This window comes from Falco biarmicus, chromosome 7 (genome assembly GCF_023638135.1).
Source record: "Falco biarmicus isolate bFalBia1 chromosome 7, bFalBia1.pri, whole genome shotgun sequence".
Lineage (NCBI taxonomy): Eukaryota > Metazoa > Chordata > Aves > Falconiformes > Falconidae > Falco > Falco biarmicus.
This window is the reverse complement of record NC_079294.1, coordinates 73,009,670-73,032,357: the sequence shown is the minus strand read 5'-3', so window position 1 is coordinate 73,032,357 and position 22,688 is coordinate 73,009,670. Positions and strand designations below refer to the sequence as shown.

The window sequence follows — 22,688 nt, the reverse complement described above, 5'->3', positions numbered from 1 at the left end:
TGGACCTAAACAAATTCTCCAGGTGATTTTTCAAAGTTAACCCGCGGCTCATCCTTGGCACGGGCCATGGGCTGGTGGGCTGTGCAGCGTGTGGCCGGTTACCGAGGCTGCCCGCGGGTGGGGGGCCGGCGTGCCGTGTGCCGGAACCAAGCGTTTCCTCGCCGTGTTTTTTAACCGGTTTTCAAGGAATATTTCGGTTTACAGCATTCACCTAGGAAACGCGAGCCCTTGGCCAGGCGCGGCCTGGGAGGTTCGGGTGACGGCCCCCGCGGTGTCTGCTCCCGCCCTGCCCCGTCCCCTCGGCGGCGGCTGGGAGCTGGGGCCTCACGGGCTTTCCGCGGGCCGGGGGCTGCGGCGGGAGCGGCCTGTGCCACCCCAGCGCTTTGCAGCCCCGTTGTTCCCCTCCCACAGGCGCGGCGGCTGTTTGCGGGCCGGGAGCAGCGGGAGGGACAGACAGCAGCTGCGGTGAGGCGGGGCGCTGCGCCCCGGGCACAGCCTAACCCCCTCGGCCCCGCTCAGCTCCCCTCCCCGCGGCCTGCCCGCTGCCGCGCCGGGCACCACTTCCGCCTAGCGACGGAACGCGGTTGCTAGGGCGAGCCCGGTGCCCCGGAAACGGGCGCGGGCGGCGCGGCCGCGCTGCTGCCATAGGGCGGTGCTCGCCGTGGGGCGGGGCGGCGGGCTGAGCGCTTCCGGGTCGGGGCCCATCCCCGTCGAGCGCGGCGGAGGGAGGAGCCGCGGCGGGGCGCGGGGAGAGCAGTGGCGGTGCCTGGCCCAGCCCAGCCCAGCTCAGCCCAGCTCAGCTCAGCTCGGCCCAGCCCGGCCCGGCCCAGCTCAGCTCGCCCGCCCACCTGCCAGGGAGCCCAGCGCCGCCGCAGCCAGGTACGGGCGCGGGGGGCGGCGGGGCTGCCGTCGCTGCGGGGTCTGGGCGGTGGCGGGGGCGGGCGCTTCCCTCCGCGGCGCGGCCCGGCAGCCTTCCCGGGGCCGCGCCTCCCGCCGTGGCGGGGGAGGCTCCGCCGGGCTCGCCGCTTCAGCCCTCCCCGGGGCGGGGGGAACCTGCCGCGCTTCTCCCGGCGTGAAAGGCTGCGGCGGGGGTCGGGGGCCAGACGGGGCTGGCGCTGGGGGCCGCGGGGGCTCCCCTGGAACGGCCTGAGAGGCCCCTGGGTGAGCGCGGCTGCTGGCCCAGCTGGACGCCGGGGGGGTCCCGCCTCGCCCCGGGGAGCGGGCGGGGAGACCGGCTGGGTGAGGGGCTCGGCCGCCCGGGGGAGGCGCGGAGTCGCTTTTTCCTGTGCGTGGGGCCGTTAGCTGCCCGCCTGGGGGGGAGGCGGGTGCGGGGCGGGGGGCGCACCTCGGGGTGGCTGTGGGCAATCGCCGGCCGGGGCTGGGGCCGGGGCAGGGCAAGGCCCCTGGTGGGGACCGCAGGCGGCTTGGGACCTCTTTTTCTAAAGCTGATGGTGTTCCCGGATCTAAGGGGAACAAAGCACTCCGTGTGACCGTGCCTGTATTTACAACTTCTTTGTGTGGAGAAGTTACCTGTTCCCCCCGTATCTGGGAAACATACATACGTGCTGTTTGACACAGTATGAAACTTCAGGGGCTGGGGTTCGTTGTCTTGTCCAAATTGTCATGAGATTGTTGTCTTCCCTTCCCAATGGGTTTCACTGCTGGCAACCGTCCTCTATGGCCTTTCTCAACCTTGACTTGACGTTTCAGTGCATAGAAAGTGTTGCCCAGCTCCCAGCCAGTCACTGATACCTGCTGCCTCCTCTCTCCTGGCTTCATGTCCGCCATCACCCTTCCCGTGTGAGATTTTCCACTTTCCTCGTTGTCAGCTCCTGGTGGCCTGGTTGAAGTCACGCTGTCATGGGTGTGATCTCAGATTTGATTTTTTTTTTTTTAATCAGTGACCTAATGCATATGTGTAACCAGCTTATGCTGCCACTCCCCAAGTTCTTCAGGACTTGCCTTTTCCTTCTCTCAGCTCCTCAGCTACTGGCTGTGATTTGCCTAAATAAACCATCTTCTCTACATCCCCAATTTAATGCTGTGATGGTAACTTGGACTCTGTCAACCTGCTGGGAGAGGACGATGGGTGAACTGAGAAGTATAAGCTTTGTTCCCATTGAGAAGCTCTTACCAAATATTAGCAGCACTTTCCCACAGATGCATTCCAAAAAATACAAAGAGTGCCTTTGAGTTACGAGTTTAGGGAGGTTGCTTTCTTCAGGCTGCAAAAGCTGTGGAGGATTCCTCACTGCTTGCCAGTTGCTGAAGTTTTGGAAGTGTTGCCTAGGTGGTGAAATGTTACTGATAGGAGAATTTGGGTTTTATTACATTGCTGTTGTAGAGAGACGCACAGAGTGGTCTTCTCTCTGTGAAGCTGGGCTGACACTAGAGCTCTTTGAGTCTGGGATGAGCTGGAGATGCTGCCAGTGATAAATATCAACAAGAGTTCTTGTACAGGGAGGGTGACCCCTGGCAAGTTGTGACCAGATAAGAAAGGAATTTAAATATCATGGTGTGTAGAAAAAAAAATAATTCTTAGTAAAAAAATAAAACAACCTGATGCACTTAGAAAGTGTGAAAGATCGTGGTGAGAACTGGCCAAGGGAATCTCTGCTCTCCAAATTGAGATTCTAGCTGCCGGTGTAGTGGTACTGTGGTACAGCTGATAGTGCAACCTTTTGGCAAAAGTATTGCTGACTCCAGTGAAATTTTAGACTATCCCCTTGAAAAAATCAGAGCTTTACACTTATGCTTTGCATAAGTACCTAAACTTTGTTTAGGTACAAGTGTTTCTTCAAATGTTGCCTGCCCTGAAATTGCTTTTTCTGGACTCAGCAAAGTGTCTAGCTGATGCCTTTTTTATTTTTTAAGAGCTGTTGGGCTGTGAGGAACATGAGGCACAGCTCTCTGCTTTACTCTGCAAGTCCATAGCACCATATTTTCAACTGCTGGCCTAAAGTCTTTGCTGCCTTAAGCTGATTTGGGCTTCTTGCTTTGATTTTCATGTGAAAAGATCTTCTGTTATCCTCTGGCCATGTTGGTTGGAAACTTGCAACAGATTCGCACAACAAATTTATCTGTGGCCAGGACATACCTATCTATGTTTGTGCCAGTGTTGCCTCTTATAAAAACGGCTCTTCCCTCCTTTGGTGCTTTCAGAAAGCACTCACCTCTTGGCTTCTTATTTCCAAACCATGCACACCAACCTTGCAGTTGCCTTTTTACGTTCTCTGTTGGTCTTTTATGTACATGGGTTTGCTTAAAGATAATAATCCCTGAATGCCCTTGACCGGAGCAGGGCACAGAATGACAGGGGAGGTCTCTCTGGGATGCTGTGTGGTGCCACAGGTAATTTCTTTGTGCCATTATCTTTCACATCTGAATCAGGTTGGTGCCTCACAGGTCACAGCAGCAAGCTAATAACTTGTGTGTGTCTCGTTTTTCCCTTGGATTAAAGAGCTTTCCAGTTCATAGTACTATTTCTTGCGAAGTCTGAAGTGTATGACCTTGCCTCATTCCAGTCCATTTATCTTACTCTTCTGTAGGAGGTTTTTATGCTGTTCCAGGTCTCTGTATTGACAACTATTTGACTTCCTGTGCCAAAGTTGCTGATGGAAACTATCCTGGTGAGAGTGATCAAGCAGACAGGTCCACAGAGCTCCATTGCAAGAGGGGTTAGGAGCTGAGTGAGATCGTAAGTGCAGCCTAGTCCACAGCCACTTACTGCCTTCCTTACACTGAGATTGCCCCCTTTTTCGTGGTTTTTAAACTAATTTCCAGCTCTTCTGAAGCAATCAGCTGCTGCATATTTTCAGGTTAACAGATGAAATCCTTCATAATGCCTTAAAAAGTGCTGCCAGATGAGACCAGGAATCCATCTGGCCTGGTATCCTGCTCACTGGTAACCAGTAGCAGATGCCTGGGGAGGGGAGTATGCAGATACAGCAGATCTGGTCTGGGGAAGTATTGCTTTATTTTTCTCTCTCCAGCATTTTATGACCTCCCTGAGCCAGGTGTTTGAATTTAGTAACCTTCATACTTCTCTTTTGTGGATTTGTCCTCTCACTTTGAATCATCTTGATATTCACTACCTTGCAGAGAGACACAAAGCCAGACGCTATGTATATAGGCTACCCTCTATGTGGTCTACATGTGAGGAAGAGACAGAAAACAAGAGCTGGGGCTGTCCAAAAAAAATCAGCAAGAAACAAATTCAGAACAAATTACTTCTTCACTTTCTCCATGACATTCACAATTTCAGGAAACTACTTCTTCCATTCCTGGTGGTCTCTTGGCTGGGCTGAATTGTCCTCATCTTTCCTTTTCAGGTCTCTTCTCCATGCTCTTCATGTCATTGCCACCTCTTCTTCAACCTCCTTAAAATCAGTATGGCAGGAGGTGCCGCGCAAGCAAATAGGGGAAGTTGGCAGAGGTGCTGATCGGATCAGCAGGTGGTATTTGTGGTGCGGGTGCCTCTTCAGAAAACACTGTATGCTGTGGATTTGTATTTTATTCTATACTATTGTGTCTGTAATTACAGACCTTCTTGTTGTTCGTTAGTGATCAAAAAGATGATGGAGCTACAGTTGTTGTGGAATACTCTGCCATAGCCCTGGTGTCCTGTTCCCCAGTGTTGCCTTGAGTGTTCAGTCTGTCATATTTTAAGTGGAAGTTAGGGTGGTTGTTCCTGATGTGCTGTGAATTGTATCACCCACTCGTATCACAAGGTTTTACTGCAGTTCCTTAGAGTTATTGCTCTTATTTACTGATCATGTTGAATTATTCAGAGTAGCAAATGTTGTCATCTTGGTACTACCTTCTCTTGTACAGCTCAGTATAGTTCAGGGAAACAGAACCTTTTGGAGAGTCCCCTCTGCTACAAGACTGACCAGTGATGCCTTTCATCCCCCCTCCTTATCTTTTTTTTTAACCAGTTATTGACATGTGAAGGATTTTTCCTTTTATCCTATAGAGTTTTGTTCTCCAAAGAGCTTTGAAGGATCTTGTCATGTAGTAAGTATGTTTTTTTCAATGAAGTATGTCAGTTGCCTTTTCCTTGTTCACATGCTTTGTTTCCTGCAAAAGGAAGAAGGGGGAGGGGGGGGGAGGACAACAACCTCCAGCTGACTCCTGAGACATGACTTCATTTTACAAAATATAATTAGCCCTACATCCATTTAGTTCATTCTTTAGGATAACTCTGATTTGTCTGGCTTGACTCCCTGTTTTGTGGTTGCTCAGATGCCTCTGAATTGTTCTGTGAAAGCTGGTGCAAGTGGCTTTCAGGTACCCTCATGCAGCTTTAACCAAGAAACTATGTGGGGGACCTCCCAGTCCTCCTCCTGCTGGACTTTGCATGTAAAGTGAGGTGGTTTCTGTCACCTTGTCTTCTGAGAGGTCCTTTGCCACCCAAAGCCTTAACTGCTTGGCTTGCCTTACTGGGGTCAAGCAGGGAGAGTGGAAAAGGCTAAGCTCAGCATGCTGGGTGTAAAACACAGTTTTAACTTCTGGGAGACATTGTCTGATGATTATTTAACCCAGTAATAAATTGTGCGACTCCATACTTTTTTCTTTTTTAACCTTACAGATTTTTATGTAGCTTCTTTCTTGGACATTTAGCTTTGCTGTACTGGGTGGATTGGCTTCTATTACTCCTACATCACTGTCAGATTGCACAGTAGGGGCTCACACCAATACTCCAGCCACCATTCAGGGTGAAGGCAGGAATTGCTACTTCTCTCATCCACTGCTGGGCAGGCGTTGCTTTATGCTATTTAAGAATTTAGTCTTGGTGTTATGTGTTGACCTGACACGCAGTTTATGTGGAGGCATTTGGAGTCTTAGTTTCATGCAATGTTTCGTGCTTGTACAACCCTCTAGTGGTAGCGTGACAGCTGCTATTGCTGCTTGTGTGGCTGAGACTGTATTTTTCTGGTTTAAGCTTGGAATTCTGGTTTATAGGGTATTTCTTGCTGACATAGTAAACTTAGATTACTCAAATGGCAGTGTATGCTGAAGAAGGCTTAGATCCTCTAAAGGTTTGCTTAGTCCGTGTATCCTTTGAATGTCCCATTGACTTGTCTGCACTCCACTGTGGATTTGAATGAGCCCCCTACATCCATGTTATCTCTTGAAAAACAGACATTTGAGTTTTTCATCTTACTTCTAGACTTCCAGCATTTGTGAAAAAGCAAAGCACAAATGTGTTTTTGTTTTCCCATCTTATTTGTACTGTATTGATTTTTTTTCTGGCTTCTGATTTTTACGTGGCTATTTCTTGTCCCTTCTGTAGGGGGTTTTGAGGAATGAAGTTCTTATCAGCTTTTTTGCCCCAAAAGCTGCATTGTCCATAAATACATGCCTCTCTGTATCTGCTGGCTTTCTCTGCTCCTCTTCTGAAGTGTCAGAGAAGCCTTTGACCTTGATGGCAAGTGCCAGTGTTCTGGTGCTTTTTTTTTATTAATTCAGTCCTCATTCTTGCACAGGCTTCCAGTTGTCCAAAAACCTTCTCAGTTCCTGATGAATCCAAGCCTGAGTGTGGGAGCAAGTCTTTGAGATGCTGTCGCACAACTCTTGGTTTTTGCCTTCCTATTCTTAGCCTGTATTTTGCCTCCACAAACTTCCCTTCATCAAATGCTAGCTGTACCCTTGTGGGCCGTGGGCAGCGACTTCTTCCTGACATTATTTAGTAGCATGTTCCTGCACAAACAGGTGGTCACTGAAGATACACCCTTTGGAGTCCTGCAAAGTTCCTGGTTTTGATGAAACTACGTCAGTGGTCACCTTGACTGCAGCGAGCGAAGACAACTGAAGGCTTCAGTCTACAGGGGCAGAAATGCTAGTGTGGAAAACAAGGTTTGCAGGATGTAAAGGAATTGCCTCAAAGGAGGTGATTCTCCCCCTCTGCTCCACTCTCCTGAGACCCCACCTGGAGCACTGTGTCCAGCTCGGGGGTCCCCAAGTACAAGAATGGGTCCTCTGTTAGAGTGGGTCTGTGAAAATGATCTGAGGGCTGGAACACCTCTCCTGTGGAGAGAGGGTGAGAGAGCTGGGGTTGTCCAGGCTGGAGAAGGGAAGGCTCCGGGGAGGCCTTACTGTGGCCTTTCAGTACAGAAAGGGGGCTTATAAGACGGATGGGGACAGACTTTTTACCAGAGCCTGCAGTGACTGGACAAGGGGCAACAGTTCTAGCCTGAAAGAGAGGATAGGTTTAGATTGGATATGAGGAAGAGAGGTTTTATGATGAGAGGGGTGAGTCACTGGCACAAGTTGTCCAGAGAAGCTGTGGCTGCCCCATCCCTGGAAGTGTTCAAGGCCAGGTTGGATGGGGCTTTGTGCAACCTGGTCTAGTGGCAGCTATTCCTGCCCATGGCAGGGGGCTTGGAGTAGGTGATCTTTGAAGGTCTCTTCCGACCCAAACTGTTCTATGATTCTACAGAGGGGTAAAATTTCAGACTTGTTGTGCCTGCTTGATCACTGTATTCCATATTAAATTCCCTTAGACCTTTCCTTTTTTACAGAGGGAGGAGGTCTTTTAACCCCAAATGACCTGTGTGATCTCTGGTTCATCAGACGCTACCTACCTTTTAAAAGACTGCTTATTTCTAGAAGTTGGCAAAAACGAGCAATGAAATGCAATCAGCGTGAGATTACCACCATTTTCTTCTGGCTCTTTATATTTTATTCCTTCCTGTAAGATCTATTTAGAGCAGCTCATTTTTCAAAATGGATAGGTGTCTCTTACCTGTCTGAATCTTCTGTTTTGGTTTGCTCGTCTGTGAGCAAATCTCTTCTGGATAATAACTTAATAGCCTGAAGAGTTGACAGCAATTCTACCCTGAAGATTAGCCTGACAGTTTCTTCTTTGTGGAAGACAATTGAATGGCTTGGATTTGCTACTCCTAGCATTTAATGTGGGAACTGGGGATATTCAGTGCTGAGATGGGAAAACTGTTTTCCTGTCTGCCTCAGCTATCCTGCTCCTTTTTTTTTTTTTTTCTTAAGGTTATATTATGACATTCCTTTAGGCTGGGAAAATTTTGGCTGTTTACAAAGAAGCAAAGGTTTCTTTGCAGTCCTGAATCCACTGTCTTTTTTTCTGAAGCTGTTGCATTTCTGTAGTCTTCCAAGATGAGTTGGCCATATTGCATGTGGTACATTAGAAGAGGCCACATCATTTATTAAATATCCTGAGTAGCTGCTGTCCTATATATGTGTTTTAATGTCTACTGATAAACTTGGTGAGTTTATGCAGTTTGTGATGATGCTAAGGAAACCCTGGAATACCTGCTTTCTATAGAGCTACTCCTTTTTTCCAACCCACAAGGAATCACTGTACTTCAGCGCTGAGGTTACGTTAATTAAGTTGTAGGAGAAACCTACCTGAAGTCTGTGAAGCCAACCAGTCTGAAGTGTGTGTTCTGTGGAGCTATTTTACGTTGAAAAATGTGGTCACTTCCATTTTGGCGATTAGGTATGAAGCTCAATTCATAATTTAACTCATCTAATGTAGCAGAAAATCTTGGGTGCTTATGAAGTTGAAATCTGCATGTGTTTTTTCTTAAATACTTTGTTGCACCTGTAATTAGGGTAACATCTTTTTTGTAGAAATGACAAACCAAAGTCGTTGTTTCTTTGCTAGCTGCTGCACATCTGTTTGAGTTACAGAGGTTGGAGAGTAGATCCAGATGCAGTTGTTTTTCTTCCTTCACATTAGTGGAGAGCACACTACAGGAAAAACTAACTTGAAGGAAATCTGCCTACATCTGTCTAGTCTTCCTGACACTAAGGGGGAGCATATGAATTGAGTTATTACTGTCTTGGATAAAATTCTTTAGGTGGGTTTCTGAAGAGTAGCAATTTCAAGTATCTTAGACTTACTGGGTCTTCAACCTTTCATTCCTCGTGTCTCAAAATTCCTTGTAGATCTGACTTCCACCTATTTAGGTCTATTAAAACAAATGAGAGGAAGTCCTCTAAAATACGGTTTATAATTGTGTTCCATTGACAGTGCCAGTGCAAGTGTAATGAAAGAATTCAGCTCTTCTGAAGTTTGGTGTGAGCTGCTTAACTCTTAAGTCCCGTAGCAACCCCACTTTGGCTAGCCTGGCTGTCCTTAGGTACCTTGTAACTGTCTTCCTTTGTAACGTGCAAGACTGGTTTCTACAGCTTGTTTTTATTTCCTAGATCTTAAAAGAACAAGTTTCAATGAACATATGAAAATTAAGAACTTGTAATGTCTTATTTTAATGAAGCAGAGACCACATACTTCGTAGCTGTCTCTTTTCAAGTCCAAGTTAAGACTTCAAAGGTCTCACCTTTAGGAGGCTCATGAAGACTTGATCTTGCTGCCACTTTTTGGCAGGGCTGCAGCAGCAGGTCACAACACTGGTTTGCACTGGGAGGGAGGGGCTGAGGCAATACATGCTTTAAGTAGCTTCTTAGATGGAAATAAATGTTTCAAAAATAATGTGCTATGTGTGCTGAATAATGAAAAGTATTCCCTGAAAATGCTTGCTCCGTGGTTGCAGTCCTATTTTGCTAGCCACGGTTTGCCTCAGCTGGCTTGGTGTTGGTGCTAGGTTAGATGGTTTGGAGGCCCTCTGGTTCCTTGACTGATCATCCTGCAGCTGAGATCAGGCCTGCAGCCACTTTGGCATCTGATACTGCTTCCCAGCTGTCCTCTGTTTGGGAAGGTTTTGACAGGTTTCTAATTCTGAAAAAGCTCTGTGCAGTGTTGGCAGCGCTAAGGCTTCAGTTTTACTGGTGATAGATGCAACACCAGTGATGGTAAATCATAGTTCGCCTGTTCTCTGCTTCTGTGGGAAAAATATCTCTGCTGAAATTTATGTTGTTCAGTGGTTAAGATCCAAAACTGGTATTAGGCTCCAAACCAATACGCAGTCTTTTGTTTTTGTCTAGATTTACGCACTGTATAGGATACAGCACTGGTACTCAGTGATTTTTATCATTTCTAAATGTTAGTAGTTATTGCGTGTGCCAGTGTGCCTTCACTTGTCAAGATCTACAATTGGGAGTGTGATGTTTTGGAACTACTTGTTCTGTTCTTTCTGGTCTCTGCAGAAAACTCAGTGCTTCAACATTAAGGAGATGATGTGATCACAGATGGGGTTTTGGGGGTGACTTGGCTGCTGTGGCAGTAGGTCAGGATTTTGGCTCACAGTGTACAGGCTGGGAGACTTGAGGGTCTCAGCATCCTCCTGGCTGGGGATGCTGCAGGGGCAGGTTCAGATGTAAGAGCAGCTATGTGCAGAGTGAGTGTTGGACGTTCAGGCAGCCTACTGTGTTACCATCTGTTTGCAGATATTTGAGGGGATGGACTGTGACTTACAGGTGTCTAGTTGGACCGTATATACTCAGCATCTAGTGCAAGAAATGTTGTGCTCATTTGGACTTGGTGCAGTCATCTTAGTAATCCTGGTTTTGTTTGGAATTGGGTTTCTTGCACCAAAAGAGGTTCTTCAGAGTCTCTGAAGGCCTATAGGGCTGAGGCAGATAGTGTAGATAGTCCTCAGTGGTGTCTTGAAACAAAATTCTTTAACTTTTTTTTCTTTTTTTCCTTGTGGGTAAATTTGTTCAACTCTTGCCATGATCCTGGACGTTGAACCTCAGTCGAGTGTTGTGGTCCTTTTGTGGACTTGTGGCTGATACTGATCGTAAGACAAACACAGCTGAAGAATCTGAGTCATCTTTTTGGCTTGAACAATTATTAAATGTTTGACAAAGCTGTTCACTGTGACACCTCTTTATAAACTGGGGCTTGTCTTCACAAACTGTTCATCAGTCTCTGCTAACATTTACAAAAGCCTGAAATAATCCCTGTGTTCTTGTTGATCTGCTCTTCTATAGCATGTTATAACTGTAGCGTGAGGCGTGTTAGAGTAGGAAATATGCTTGCTAAGGAGGTGTTCTAAAGTACATTTGTGCTGAAGCCCCATCTGTTAAATCTTCTTGAGCTCCTCTCTTACTGACTCTGACATTGAACGTAGTAATAGTTTATTATACTACTTGAGCAAACCAGCCTTAAAATAGTATTGCAGTGTCCTGATGCTAGTTTTGAATGGTATTCAAATAAGTCTCCTCTGATTAATTGAGATCAGGCTCCCTGTTAACAGCTTTGAGATCATTTGCAATTAAGTGGAGTCAAGTCTTCCAAGGGACCAGTGCTCAGTACCGGTATCTGAGTTCCCCATAACTAACAGACTTGCCTGAGGCACAGGTGGCTAAATTTAGTCTTCTAGCAAGCTTGGTATGACCTTGCGTTACAAGGACTTCTCCTACTTGTATTTATATTAAAATGTAAAAGCTGCTTTTCTGTGGTGGACGGAGCTTTGAGGCTTGGTGATGCTGAAAAGCTTTTTGTGTTGGATCATTGACTGATGCTTCCAGTGCCGCTGTTGGCAGTGATTAACTCTATCTGAATGCAGTTCAAAATGTCTACTGGTACAAAGCAATCCTCACCAGTGGGTATTAAGGCTTCAAAGAAGGCAGATGCTACTTCGTGCATAGGACAGATTACTTGGTAATGAATGTTTTGAATGACAGCTACACTGAAGATTAGGGATTGAAAGTGGAAGTTGAATCGAAGTGGCCTCATATAGATGCAATTTCTGAACTGTGTGAGTGGTACTGTTTACCTTTGAGGTAACATAAAGTTTATCTGTGCAAAATAGCACTTTACTGCAGCTTCTGAGAGAAGATTTTAGTGTGTGTGAGACGGTGCACAGAGGTGGATGGTTCTGGCATCTGCTTTAGCGCGTGGGTTTGCCTCCTGGCGTGAAGTGAGACTTATCCTCTGTGTTCAACTTCAGCAGCTTTTCGTTAAGGCTGCTTCTAATTAAATACATAATTCATCCTACAAGTCTAATGAAGATGCCTTCAGTTCTACCATCCTTGAAAAATGCCACACTTCTCTGAAGTTTGTAGCTTGCTGCCAGCTGAATGGGAAAAGTCATTGCTGGGAAGTCAAACAGGATTTTCAGGTGTCTGCTGTGCTTGCTTATGTTTGGGAGTGCAGTGAGTGGTGTGGGGTTTTTGGCTTGTGAAAGAAACTCTATTGCAGATGAGTGGGCAAACCACATATTGTTTGGTATGGCCATGGCTTGGGACTATTGGGATTTATCTCCCTGGTATTGACTCGGTTATTGTTGGCATGCTGGGCGCTTGCTTGCTGCAGGTAGTATGCGTTGTTGTTTTATTTTTTGAAGGGCTGAAATACTAATCTGATTAAGGACTAGGGTCGTTGAGTAATGTGCTGAGTGAATTTCAGTAGGTGAACGTGTGACTAAATCTGTTGTGTTCTGTGTTTCTTGTTGCATCTTCAGCAGAGTTGGAAAATGTGCAGAGAAGGGCAGCTGAGCTGAAGGCAGAGGAGCAGCTACCTATCCCAGGGAGTCTAAAGCGTCTGAGACTCTTAGAATTTGAAGGACTTCTTTAAAAAGCAGCAACAGACTTCTGGACCTGGTTGTTCTAAGCATTTGTGGAAGCTGGTGGTTTAGATGCGTTCAAAAAGGGGTTAGACAAATCTGGGGTCAGCAGGTCCACGAAATCAGTGCTGGTAGAACCGGGCAGTTCTCTGTACTTAACATCTGTAATCCAGTGGTTGTGGATGCTGAAGCAGACTGCAGAAGCTTACCATTCCCTGTAGCATCTGCAATCATCGTTGGACAAAATGGCAGGAGAATATTTGTTGTTTCAACTACTCCAACTTTATGAATGTCCTGCCTTTCCAGAGTACTGGGGCAACGTGGGGAGGCGATATTTTTTTAGGAGCTTTGGAAGATGGCTTATGGATACTTACAGGAGGGGAAATCTCAAGCTGTTTCTCAGCGATACTGTACATACTTACAGGTGTCCCATGATGTTACATATTCAAAGGGGATTTGCTGTACAACATAATGTGGCTTACATGTAAAAGTGTTTCAAGGTGGGATAGGTAGAAACTGAAACCAGGCGAATAAAAAAATCAGAAATAAGGGATGAAGGAAGTGATTGAACATGAAGTTCTCAGCCCCTTTAAAAGGGAGACATTCTTGAAATTCCACCTTTTTATGCAGAAAGTGAGAGGAGGTGATCATAATGCTTCTCTTCAGCTTTTCTAGTGTGGGATCACGGCCAGGGGGCAACTGGGTGTTCCCTGCAGATGGTGGTCGGACAGGGCAGGGACAACAACAGCTGAAGCGTGCACATATTAATGTCCTGCTCTAATCTGTTGTACTAATTACATGAAGTGTATATAGCGAGGGCCATAATGCTTCCTCAGCGCTGTTTTGCTTGCATTCACATCATGGCTGACCAGCTACGGGTTGCTTTTTTGGTTTTCTTAGCTTGCTGATCTGTGCCTGCTAAAAATCTAGTTTTAATCCAAAATTGGATTATTAAACCAGTAGTCTTTTTAACATGGTGAAGGAGCTGTTCATGTAGTTTTGTACCTAAATGTGAAACTTGATGTTTTGATACTTTGTCTGGTATTGAAACGTCTTGTAGAGTGTTAAAAGCTTTTAAGGCTGTGGTGGTGATTGCTGTGCCCCAAAGGGTAGATTTTGGTCCTGCCTTTTCCATCTACTGTTGCTGATGCTCATCAAACCTGTTCCTGAGCTGCCCTTGCTCTCTAATCTGGTACAAAGCTCTTTTTGTTGGTATTGTTGGGTTGGTTTTCTCCTGCTGTTATAATGAGTTAGACTTACTCACCAATGGGTCTGATAAGCACAGGCAGGGGGAAAAACAGCAGGAGTTCCTACTGGGTGTTGCTGCAGCTTGTTGGTTGCTCCATCTTACGAAGAACATGCTTGGGTTTTTCTTCAAAGATGCCGTTTGATTGTGATGCAAGTTCTAGACTGCAGGCATCTTCCCAGCTGTTGGGGCATGTGTGGATTGTTGGTCTCCCCTAAATGGGGTTCACACATGAAGGAGGAGAACCAGGGGAGTGATAACCAGAAGCTGCAAAGAACCTCAAGTCTACAAAAACTCGTTGAGGAACAGCAGAGGCCTTGATGAATGGAGACTAATGGGCTTTTCTTGGAAAGTGTTACCTCCTCTCTAGAGGGCCAGTGGTGTCACCTGAGTACGTGGCAAGCTTTCTGAACCTGTCAGGTAGGGAATAAGGACCTCAAATATCTGCATTCAGGTTACTGGCTTGTGCTTGGGCTTGAGGAGCAGTATCAGCTGAGCAAGGTGTTCTAAAGAGCATTAAATTAAGAGTCTGTTAATGATTTAGGAAACCAATGTAGTAAGTGGGGGAATGTCAGGGAAATCATCTTTGCTGCAAAGGCTGGGAGAGGTGAGTAACAGAGCTTTGTTACCTTTTTCTTCAAAAGCACGTGAAGAACTGAAGCAGCTTATCTTCAAATGTGAATTAGAGGGATCTTGCAAGATAACTCCTTAGACTAGACTCGTCTGGTTTTTCTTCTTTTTTTTTTTTTTTTTTTTTGACATATTATTGCATGATGATCCAGGTTGGGATTGATACCTGGGAGCGTGAACTCAACTGTGTCTAAGATGGCAAATGCAATTTGGGGTGACTTCTTTTAAACTTGACTTAAGAGGGGCTTACCTCTCTTCCCAAAGGGACTGGGAGTGGAAACACTTCTTGTGCAGATGCTAGAAGAGTATCAACTGTGAGACTTATATAACCTATAAAGGGATCTTTGGAAAATAAGAAAAAAAAATATCCAAAATATGAGCAAAGTGGTAATACTAATATGCAGCATGTGATCTGGGTAGTGCGCGTTTCAGAGGAACGTGTAAGGTGAGCGAGTGCAGTGCAGAGGCACTCAAGACAGATTGTGATCAGGGCGTTCCTTAAAGCCTCTTCCAGTAAGATAGCGAGGGTTCAAAATCACACTTTTAAGTATTTATCATAACTCAATGTTTAATCAAGGTGTATGCTCAGTTTCCATCCTCCTCTCTGAACTTACGGCACCCAGACCGTTACTTGGTGCTGTTTTGTTGGGTACTCTGGTCTTGTTTCAGGGGAAGCCAAAAGGGAAACCCTCCTTTGCTCTGTGGTAAAAACACACACACACAAACAAACAAACAAAAAAATAGTAAAAATCAGATGTTTCACATTAAGATGTGTGCTTATTTTTCACAGAGCCACATGCTATCTTTCTTCCTGGCTACTGTTCCTTGCACAGTATCTGCAGCTGTTGAGGGGGGGAAAGGTTAAATCATCTGGAAACAAAAAGTAGAATGCTCCTTGGGTGGGCTTTCTCAGTTGAAGTTTCAGGTTTGGAGGCTGTATCAAACAGGTCAGCATTTCAGGAGCAGAGGCTAGTATTGAAAGGATAAAACATAGTTATTGTGAATGTCCATGGCTGGGTCATAACATCTCTGTGCACTCAGGCTGAGAAGTTGTTGAACCGTGTGATAGCAAATTATTGCTTGCTGCTGGCCACACGTAGTCTAACTCCATGTTGGGAATGTCTCAAATAAGTATAGGCAGTGAAAACTTTATATAATGAAATTTCATTTAGAGTAAGTAGGACTCTGTTGCAGATGAGTTAAAAGATTTAAAGAATTACATTTCATGATGTTCATGTGTTGCGAGTAGGCTATCTGAACTTGCCCGCATGTTTTCTCTAAACTTTGTAGTTTCATTGTCTTATTTGAGGCACCGTTCTGTTCCCTTTCATCACAAAGACCGTTGACATAAGTTTTGAAGTCTTCAATATTTTGCTGTTAACAAAATGTAGGCTTCCTGTTATGCGTTAGAAGTACACGCAGGTTTCAGTAGCTTGCTGGGAATATTGAACCTTAACACACGCAGGGATCACAGTTAGGCATGCCACTAGAAGACTAAAAAAATTGTTTGCTGTTTTCCTTTCATAAAGGCAAAACAGAGATCTGGACATGCTTGCTGTACAACATTATTCTCAGTGCTTGCAGCACTCTCTTGCTACATTTGAAATGTGTGGGCTATTCATGAGTTAAGGGAATTCAGACATGTCAAATGTTTTTTGCAAGCAGCAGTATTTTTTTTTAACTAGGTGTCAGAAAATAAATACTGCTTTTGGTAAGTTCAGCGAGGAATGGATATACTCATGAAGAGGCTGCACTGCATGTTCCTGAACACCCAGAAGCCCAGACTAACTTGGGAAGGCCCGGAAATAAAAACCACTGCTGGTGGAAAAGTGCACAGAGAAGTTACATACTCTTGCCCTCTTCTTTCCCTTTCCCAGACATCTGCTTACGGCTGCTGCTTCAAGCTAGAGGTTGAGCTAGAAGGGGTGTATTCCTCAGTGTACCTCCTTGGCTCTTGGAGGACACAGCTTTTGCTGCAGTCCTCTGAGCTGTATGTGTTAGTGGTTTCTGTAACTGTTAAGAAACCAGAGTAGTATATGGGTGGAGGTGCAGGTGATACGTTTTAGCTGCTCTTGTCTGATTGAACTTAAAAACAAGGACTCACTTCTTCCTCTTACTTTTATGCAACGTGCAGCTTAAGTTTGCTGGACTTCCTGAATTGTCATACTGATATCTTTATTACTCCCAATGAACTGTTCCTTATGCATTGGCAGAATAGAAGAGGGATGTTTCATGCCACAAATTCCTCTATTTAATAGTTTTAACCATTAGTCAGACTTCTATTTGGGAGTTCACTTGTTTGAGGTGAAGCTTTAATGCATCAAGATGTTCTTGCTAGTTTTTCACTCAGCCACCCTAGGTACTACCCGTACAGTCTCTAAAAATGTTAGTATCTCTTGAAATTTTGAAATGGTCTTAATATTTTGGGGTTTGGTTTTGCTGTTTGAAGAGTTCTGGGGTTTTTTTTAATAGCTCTGGCTAAATATCTGTATGAGAGTAGAACAAAATACTGAGCTGTGAAGTGAAACTGATGAACATGACATTTACCTTAAGAACGCTTGCATGCTTCTGTTTGGAAAAATGATGCCCCTTAAGAGGGAATGCAAGCCTTTTTCTAGATAAGGCTTTTGCATGCTTACGTATTTGACTTGGAACACAAATATGTTTAAAGTTTTATGTCAAAACTGTCTGGCAGTGTTGAGGCCTCCTGAATAGGCTTTCCTGTGCACCAGAAGTGGTCTACAGGGACCTTATTTTTCCATAGGGGCATGGAATGCTTTGGTTGGAAATTTGCTCACCTCAACATACATTGATCCAGGACAGATGGATTGCCTTATTTCTGGAGAACTACACATTCTGTGCACTGCTAAGCAAAGTTCTCATTGTGTGAGCTTGACATGAGTGCTGGAGCATTGTGTTTGCTCTTGAGGTTTTGTGCCATCATCTAATGCTGTTGGGAGCTGTTTTACCTTCCCTGGTGTGCTGGACAGCATGAAGACTTTGGGGTAGAGCAGTGTCCATTGGGTTGGAATTGTAATATTGTTCCTGTGCTTTCATTTGCTAAGACTATAAATGTCCCAAACCTAAAGATGACAATTTTTTTTTTTAAGTATTGCCTAGAGTTTTGTGCTGCTAACTGGTAATAAAAGAAAAATGAGGTGAAGTACAAAAGATCCAAAAACTACTTGTGTACTATCTTTCAGAGAAAACTAATAAGGAATGGGTTTGTGGAGTAGTCTTCCCTGCTGCAGCAGAAGTGATGCCCTCCTCTGGGAGCTGAAAGGTGTCTGTGGTATACCCCAGACTTTCAGGTGCTGTGCCTCAGAGATCGTGCCTCTTGGTTCAGGCTGGCACAATTTCCCCAGCCCCCGGTGGAGATGAAAAGACCTGGTTGTGTACTCTTAAGGCAGCAAATATCATCTCTTCACAGGCTGCCTTCAGGGATGTTAGTTTTTACTCTGAAACAAGCTTCTCATCTGCTCCTTGCTTTGAAAACATCTAGGAAGGCATAAAGTTTCTTGTGTAGCCTTGTTCTCTCTCACTGACAGCTGGAAGAGATTTTGGGGGTCTGTGGGGTGTAATGGTGTTTATGTGAATATCATGGCCTTTGAGGGCTGAACAGAAATGCTGCTTGTTGGCAGTGTGCTGAGAAGAGATGGCTTTGCCACAGTTATGTCCAGCAATGCAGAGGAGCGTGTCCTGAGTACAGGTGCATGGGACCTATGCCTAGCTCCACATCCCCAAGTGCTTGTATCCTTCTGGTCTTGGCACTCAGCAAAATAAGTAACTTCTTCCCAAAGCGAGTTGCCCGGCAGGAAGCAGAGCATCCTTGTTGAAGGGCTCCGCATTACTTCCCTGTAGTTGTGCGAAGCCCAGGCCTGTTGAGTTCGAGCTGAGATGTGTGTCTCTGAGCCTAAGGCCTAGCTAGTGTCATCAAGGAGATGTCATGGGAAATGGGCTCAGTGTCTGGAGGTGCTTGTTAAACATAAGAAAAGTTTAATTATCTGTCAGAAGCTAGAAGGGGTTCTTTCTGCTCTTTGTGGCTTTGTACTGCCTCTTTCATGGTCATTCTTTCTGTAGCAGCTCTCCCAGCCACCTTGGCCTTCCTTTCATGAAGGGACGTGGTCCCCTGCCTGGGTTCTGCATAGTGTTAGGCTTTGTGAGGCTTTCTGGAAAAGGAAAGTGTGGAGCTCCTTACAGTGAGGAACTAGTGCTCCAGCTGGGTCGTCCACATATTCTGGCCTGTTAACCATTGCTTTTTGTTGCTGCCGGAGGTGGCTTTGTTTCATGCTATGGTTGCAGCTGAACAAGGTTCCTGGCTTCTTGGCTGGGTTTAATGTGCGATGCAGTCATGAGCTGAATCCTTTTGTTACTGTGGGCTCCTCTCGCCTTTGCTTGTGCCATTTTGCTACTGGACAGGATTTCTGGTTGTCCAGGGAAAGGATTGAAACTGAGCTCTGCCTTTTTAACCTCAGGTGCTCTCAAGATGCTGGAATCCCGTCTATGTGAACATGGGAGGAGTCATGTTTGCTGTGCTGCAAGTAGAAAGGTCTGTTAGTAAATGTCTTGTATGAAGTGAGGATGGGCATTTGTCATTTGGCTTTGCCAGTAGGAAGTGGCAGAGGCTGACCAGTGTGTGGGGATTTTCTCACGTTACACTGATTCCATAACATGCCTGATGCCTTGTTCTTTGAGCAGAACGTGAATATCTAACCCCTTGTTCAAACCTGAACCTTAGGATAGCGTGAGGTAATTTACTTACTTTTATCCCTAAAGTAAATCTTTGTACCATGGAGCAGGTTATACTCTTCCATTTAGCTTCCTTATTTGGAGAAGACACCTCTTACTAGAGGTTAGTATTTATGTCAAACTGAGACAGTTTCTGGCCAATGAACCCCATTTGGAATTTTTCTGCACAGCTTTTGGCTTTTCTTCTAAGTTTAATTGGGTCATGTTCAAAGTGGCAAAAGAACAGGCTTCACTGGGTTAAAGGGTATTCAGCTTTTATGTGTGTGGACTGTGCTGCTAATGGGATACTCCTGTTCTTTGCCCAAGACTGCTTTTAGGGTTGCAATGTCGAGTAACTAAACAAAGTTGCGATCCCTCTTCCCTGTGAATGGAGGCACTTGCATTTTCCCTTTCTTGTAGGGCTTAGTTTGGTACAAGTTTGACTGGTTCTTCCTTGCTGCAGCCTTTGACCCGGTCAAATAACTTGGAACAACTTTAACGTCAAGTAGAACAAAAGCTTGCCTTAAATGCTTTGCAATAAACTTAATATTGGGGGACCTATTCAGCTACCTAATGCCTTTTCATTTCAGAGGAATGGGTGTTGCTCACTGCTTGTACATTGAAGCTGTGGAGGGGTGGTGTATGTGCCTCACCCAGGTGGTTGGCTTCATTCAGGAGTTGGTGCTGGATAATTGTAGATGAGAATTACTTAATGACAACTGTTGTGAACTCATAGAGACTTTTGAAGTCTTGTACAATGCCACTGAGCAATCCTCCTGGCTTCTTGAGGACAGAAATCATGAAGGACGTTGTAAGAGCACTTATGTGACTTGGACTGGACTGACAATAAGCTTAGGAAAGTACAGGGTAGAGGCAGACCAAATTCCTGCGTGCTTCAGTCAAACTGGTGTCTCTTGACAGTGTGGTGATGGCAGCTTTGGCCTATCTTCCAGCTGACGCAGGAGAAAACAAAAATGCTCTCTGATAGAGGGTTTCCTTCAGCCATGGTCAGGGTAAAGAGTGACTGACCATTTTTCTCTTCCATGTGCTTACAGAACAAGCAGTTGTAGACCTTAATATGGACCTATAAATGTCTACCTGTGCTGTAATAGTTAAGAATACAAGTACTAGCTTAGGCATAGGCTTTGAATGCCTGTTGGGCACTGGGGAGCCTGGTTGCTTACAGCCAATGTCAGAGCATCGTGTGTAAGGGAGTCCAGTGTGGTATTTCAGCATGTCAGAAGAACCTGTCTTCCAGATAATGGTCAAGACCTTCTCAGAACTTAAGGGTGCTTTTTGAAGTTTTAATTTTTTAGAAAAACCCACGTGTCTTCTTCCAAAGGAAGTTAAATACCCACGTTTTCAATACAGAACAGAACAGCATGTCTCTGGTCACCCTGGGCAGAGTTTTCCAGAAACAGTTTGATCTTGGTTCAACCTTCACATAGCTGTTACGGTGTATTCCCCCTTGGAAATTTGTATTTGGGCCCTGTTCTGCCCTATAGCCGATGTGCTCTATAGAGCATTATTAAGGGGAAAAATGCACAAACAAAAAAAAACCCTTGTGTGTCCTTCTGACCAAGGTGCCTGGATGTCACAGGAGATGGAAGCCAGCCCGGGGATACTGTGTCATGGGAGTTCAGGTTTGGGAACCTGTTTCTCAAGGTGGGGAAACAGTTTACCAAAACCAAAAATTAAAATTACTGAAGAGCCAGAAACATCTATGTTTTTAGGAAACGCTGCCTTCTGAACTAAAATTCACCTTATTGCACAGAAAGCTGTTAGTTTGCCCTGATAATGGGGGAAGGAGAAATTCTAGATTTTCCTATAAGTGGTCTTTAGCTCAGTTTCATCCACAGTGTACTTGGAAACTGGCATATCAGACTCAAAACTGCAAACAATGCTTTTCGGTTTTGGGTGGGTTTTTTTGGTTTGGTGGGCTTTTTTAGCAGAATAAAGCAAGATTGGAAGTTGCTTTTATGAACTGTTACATGGAGACTTTCTAAAATGTCCTTTCTTCTTTTCCAGATTCACTACAGATATGACTGTCTGGCTGCTCTGCTGCTCCTGTGCCCCAGCACTTGCTACCCTGTGATTTCAGATAACACACATAAGAAGTGAGTTACAAAACATGTGGTGAGTATAATGTCCCGTTGATATTCTGAAGTGTCTTAGCATAACTCAATGTAGCTCAAATATTCTTTCCTAAAAAAAACCTAAAACACCTAAACCCATCCGTATATAAGGGAAGACACTATAAAATCCAGCAGGGTTTGTGAAATATCTGTCAAGCCAGTGGAAGGATGCTTAGAAACCTGAAGACAAGTTGTTCAATTCCTACTCCCTATTTCCATTTTTTTCCCCCTCAATTTTGTTAGCTTTTTTCATCTGAAGTAACTTCTCTGGGAACTTGCATCCCTAATCTACTCTCTCTGGCTTTCTTCTTAGAAACATGTGTATTGAGCTAAGAAATAGGTAGCTGCAATGCTGCTTGTCAGTGATTAGTATCTCCAACAAGGAAATTGGGTAGGGTTAAAGTCAGGGAGAGTCCAGAGTCTATCATGGTGAACTGAAGCTTCTCTAAAAGTGCTTTATTACTGGGAGGAGAGTTGATGTGCTTTGTATATAAGCGTTTGTTCCAGCGTGACAAGTAAAATATGGGCTAGGTTGCCAATTCTATTACATCCGACCTATGAAACTCAGAAAGCAGAAAACTCAAACCTGAAGATGTTAGGAAAATTTTCCTCGCCAGTATGGAGAAATCAAAAGAAATAACATTTGTAGGTGAGAGTGTTTGACTGACTGCACTGTGGATAGATACCTTGCTTTCCTGAAACAGGCAATAGTGATGGAAGTAAACAAATCCAACAAGTGTTCTGACTTGATAAAAGTGATGACCTTGAGAGTGGTGTAATTCTCTGCTTGGCACAAGGGTGTGGTTTTTTTTGCTGCACATGGTTGTGCTGCAGGAGTGAAACTGGCGCTAGATTTCGCTTTCTGGACAAATGTTATGTATACTGACAAACTTTTTTGTTCAAACATAAGCCAGTGCAGACTAAGTGATACTCCTTAAGTAGTTGGGGCATTTTGTTTCGGGCCATAATTGTGCCTCGTCCTTTGGGAATACTGGTTCTACTTCTAGACAAAATGATGTGACAGAACAAATTCTTTCTAAATTGTAATTTCCATTTTGAATTTCGTATATAGAAAGCTTAATGAGCTCTTGCCTTTTGGTAATTTCAGCTGAAAGGGGGCAGATGGATGGACAATGGTTTCATGCTTTCAGTAGCTTTCAGCCTGTTCAGAGATTGACTGTTTTCAGTTTTGCTTAATGTTGTATCTCAAATTATTTTGCAGCCTCATCCACAAAAACTGATTATTTTTTTGTGTGTGTGTCAGTAGTAGGAGTGCTATTAGTTGTTTGAAAAGTCTTTAGTTTGAGCAGTTCAGACTGGTGCAGTACAGTGCTTTTAATATCTTTGCATGAGTTCAATGGAGACTATAGTCATCTGACTGTGCTTCATTTTATAATGATTTGTCTTAAAGGTAACCCTCTGAAGTTGTTGTGGAGGGTTTCTTTCACGACTGAAGTCACTGGCTTGTTTTTCTTCATCCTTCCTGTAAGATGTCTGGGA

The 22,688-nt window shown here is 44.9% G+C and overlaps 1 protein-coding gene across 7 annotated transcripts in view; it reads left to right on the top strand.

The window, feature by feature from the left end:
- The first annotated feature begins 756 nt into the window (after positions 1–756).
- The window catches only part of CSNK1G1 (casein kinase 1 gamma 1), a 108,208-nt gene continuing 86,276 nt past the window's right edge, over positions 757–22,688 (top strand). For 2 of the 7 annotated variants that reach the window (XM_056344863.1, XM_056344862.1), the window contains exons 1-3: positions 783–879; positions 18,801–18,874; positions 21,082–21,170. The gene's annotated coding sequence lies outside the window, so the exon portion shown is untranslated. Of the gene's footprint in view, positions 880–18,800; positions 18,875–21,081; positions 21,190–22,688 lie in introns of all 7 variants that reach the window. The other 5 variants (XM_056344858.1, XM_056344859.1, XM_056344860.1 and 2 more) reach the window with 4 other exon arrangements.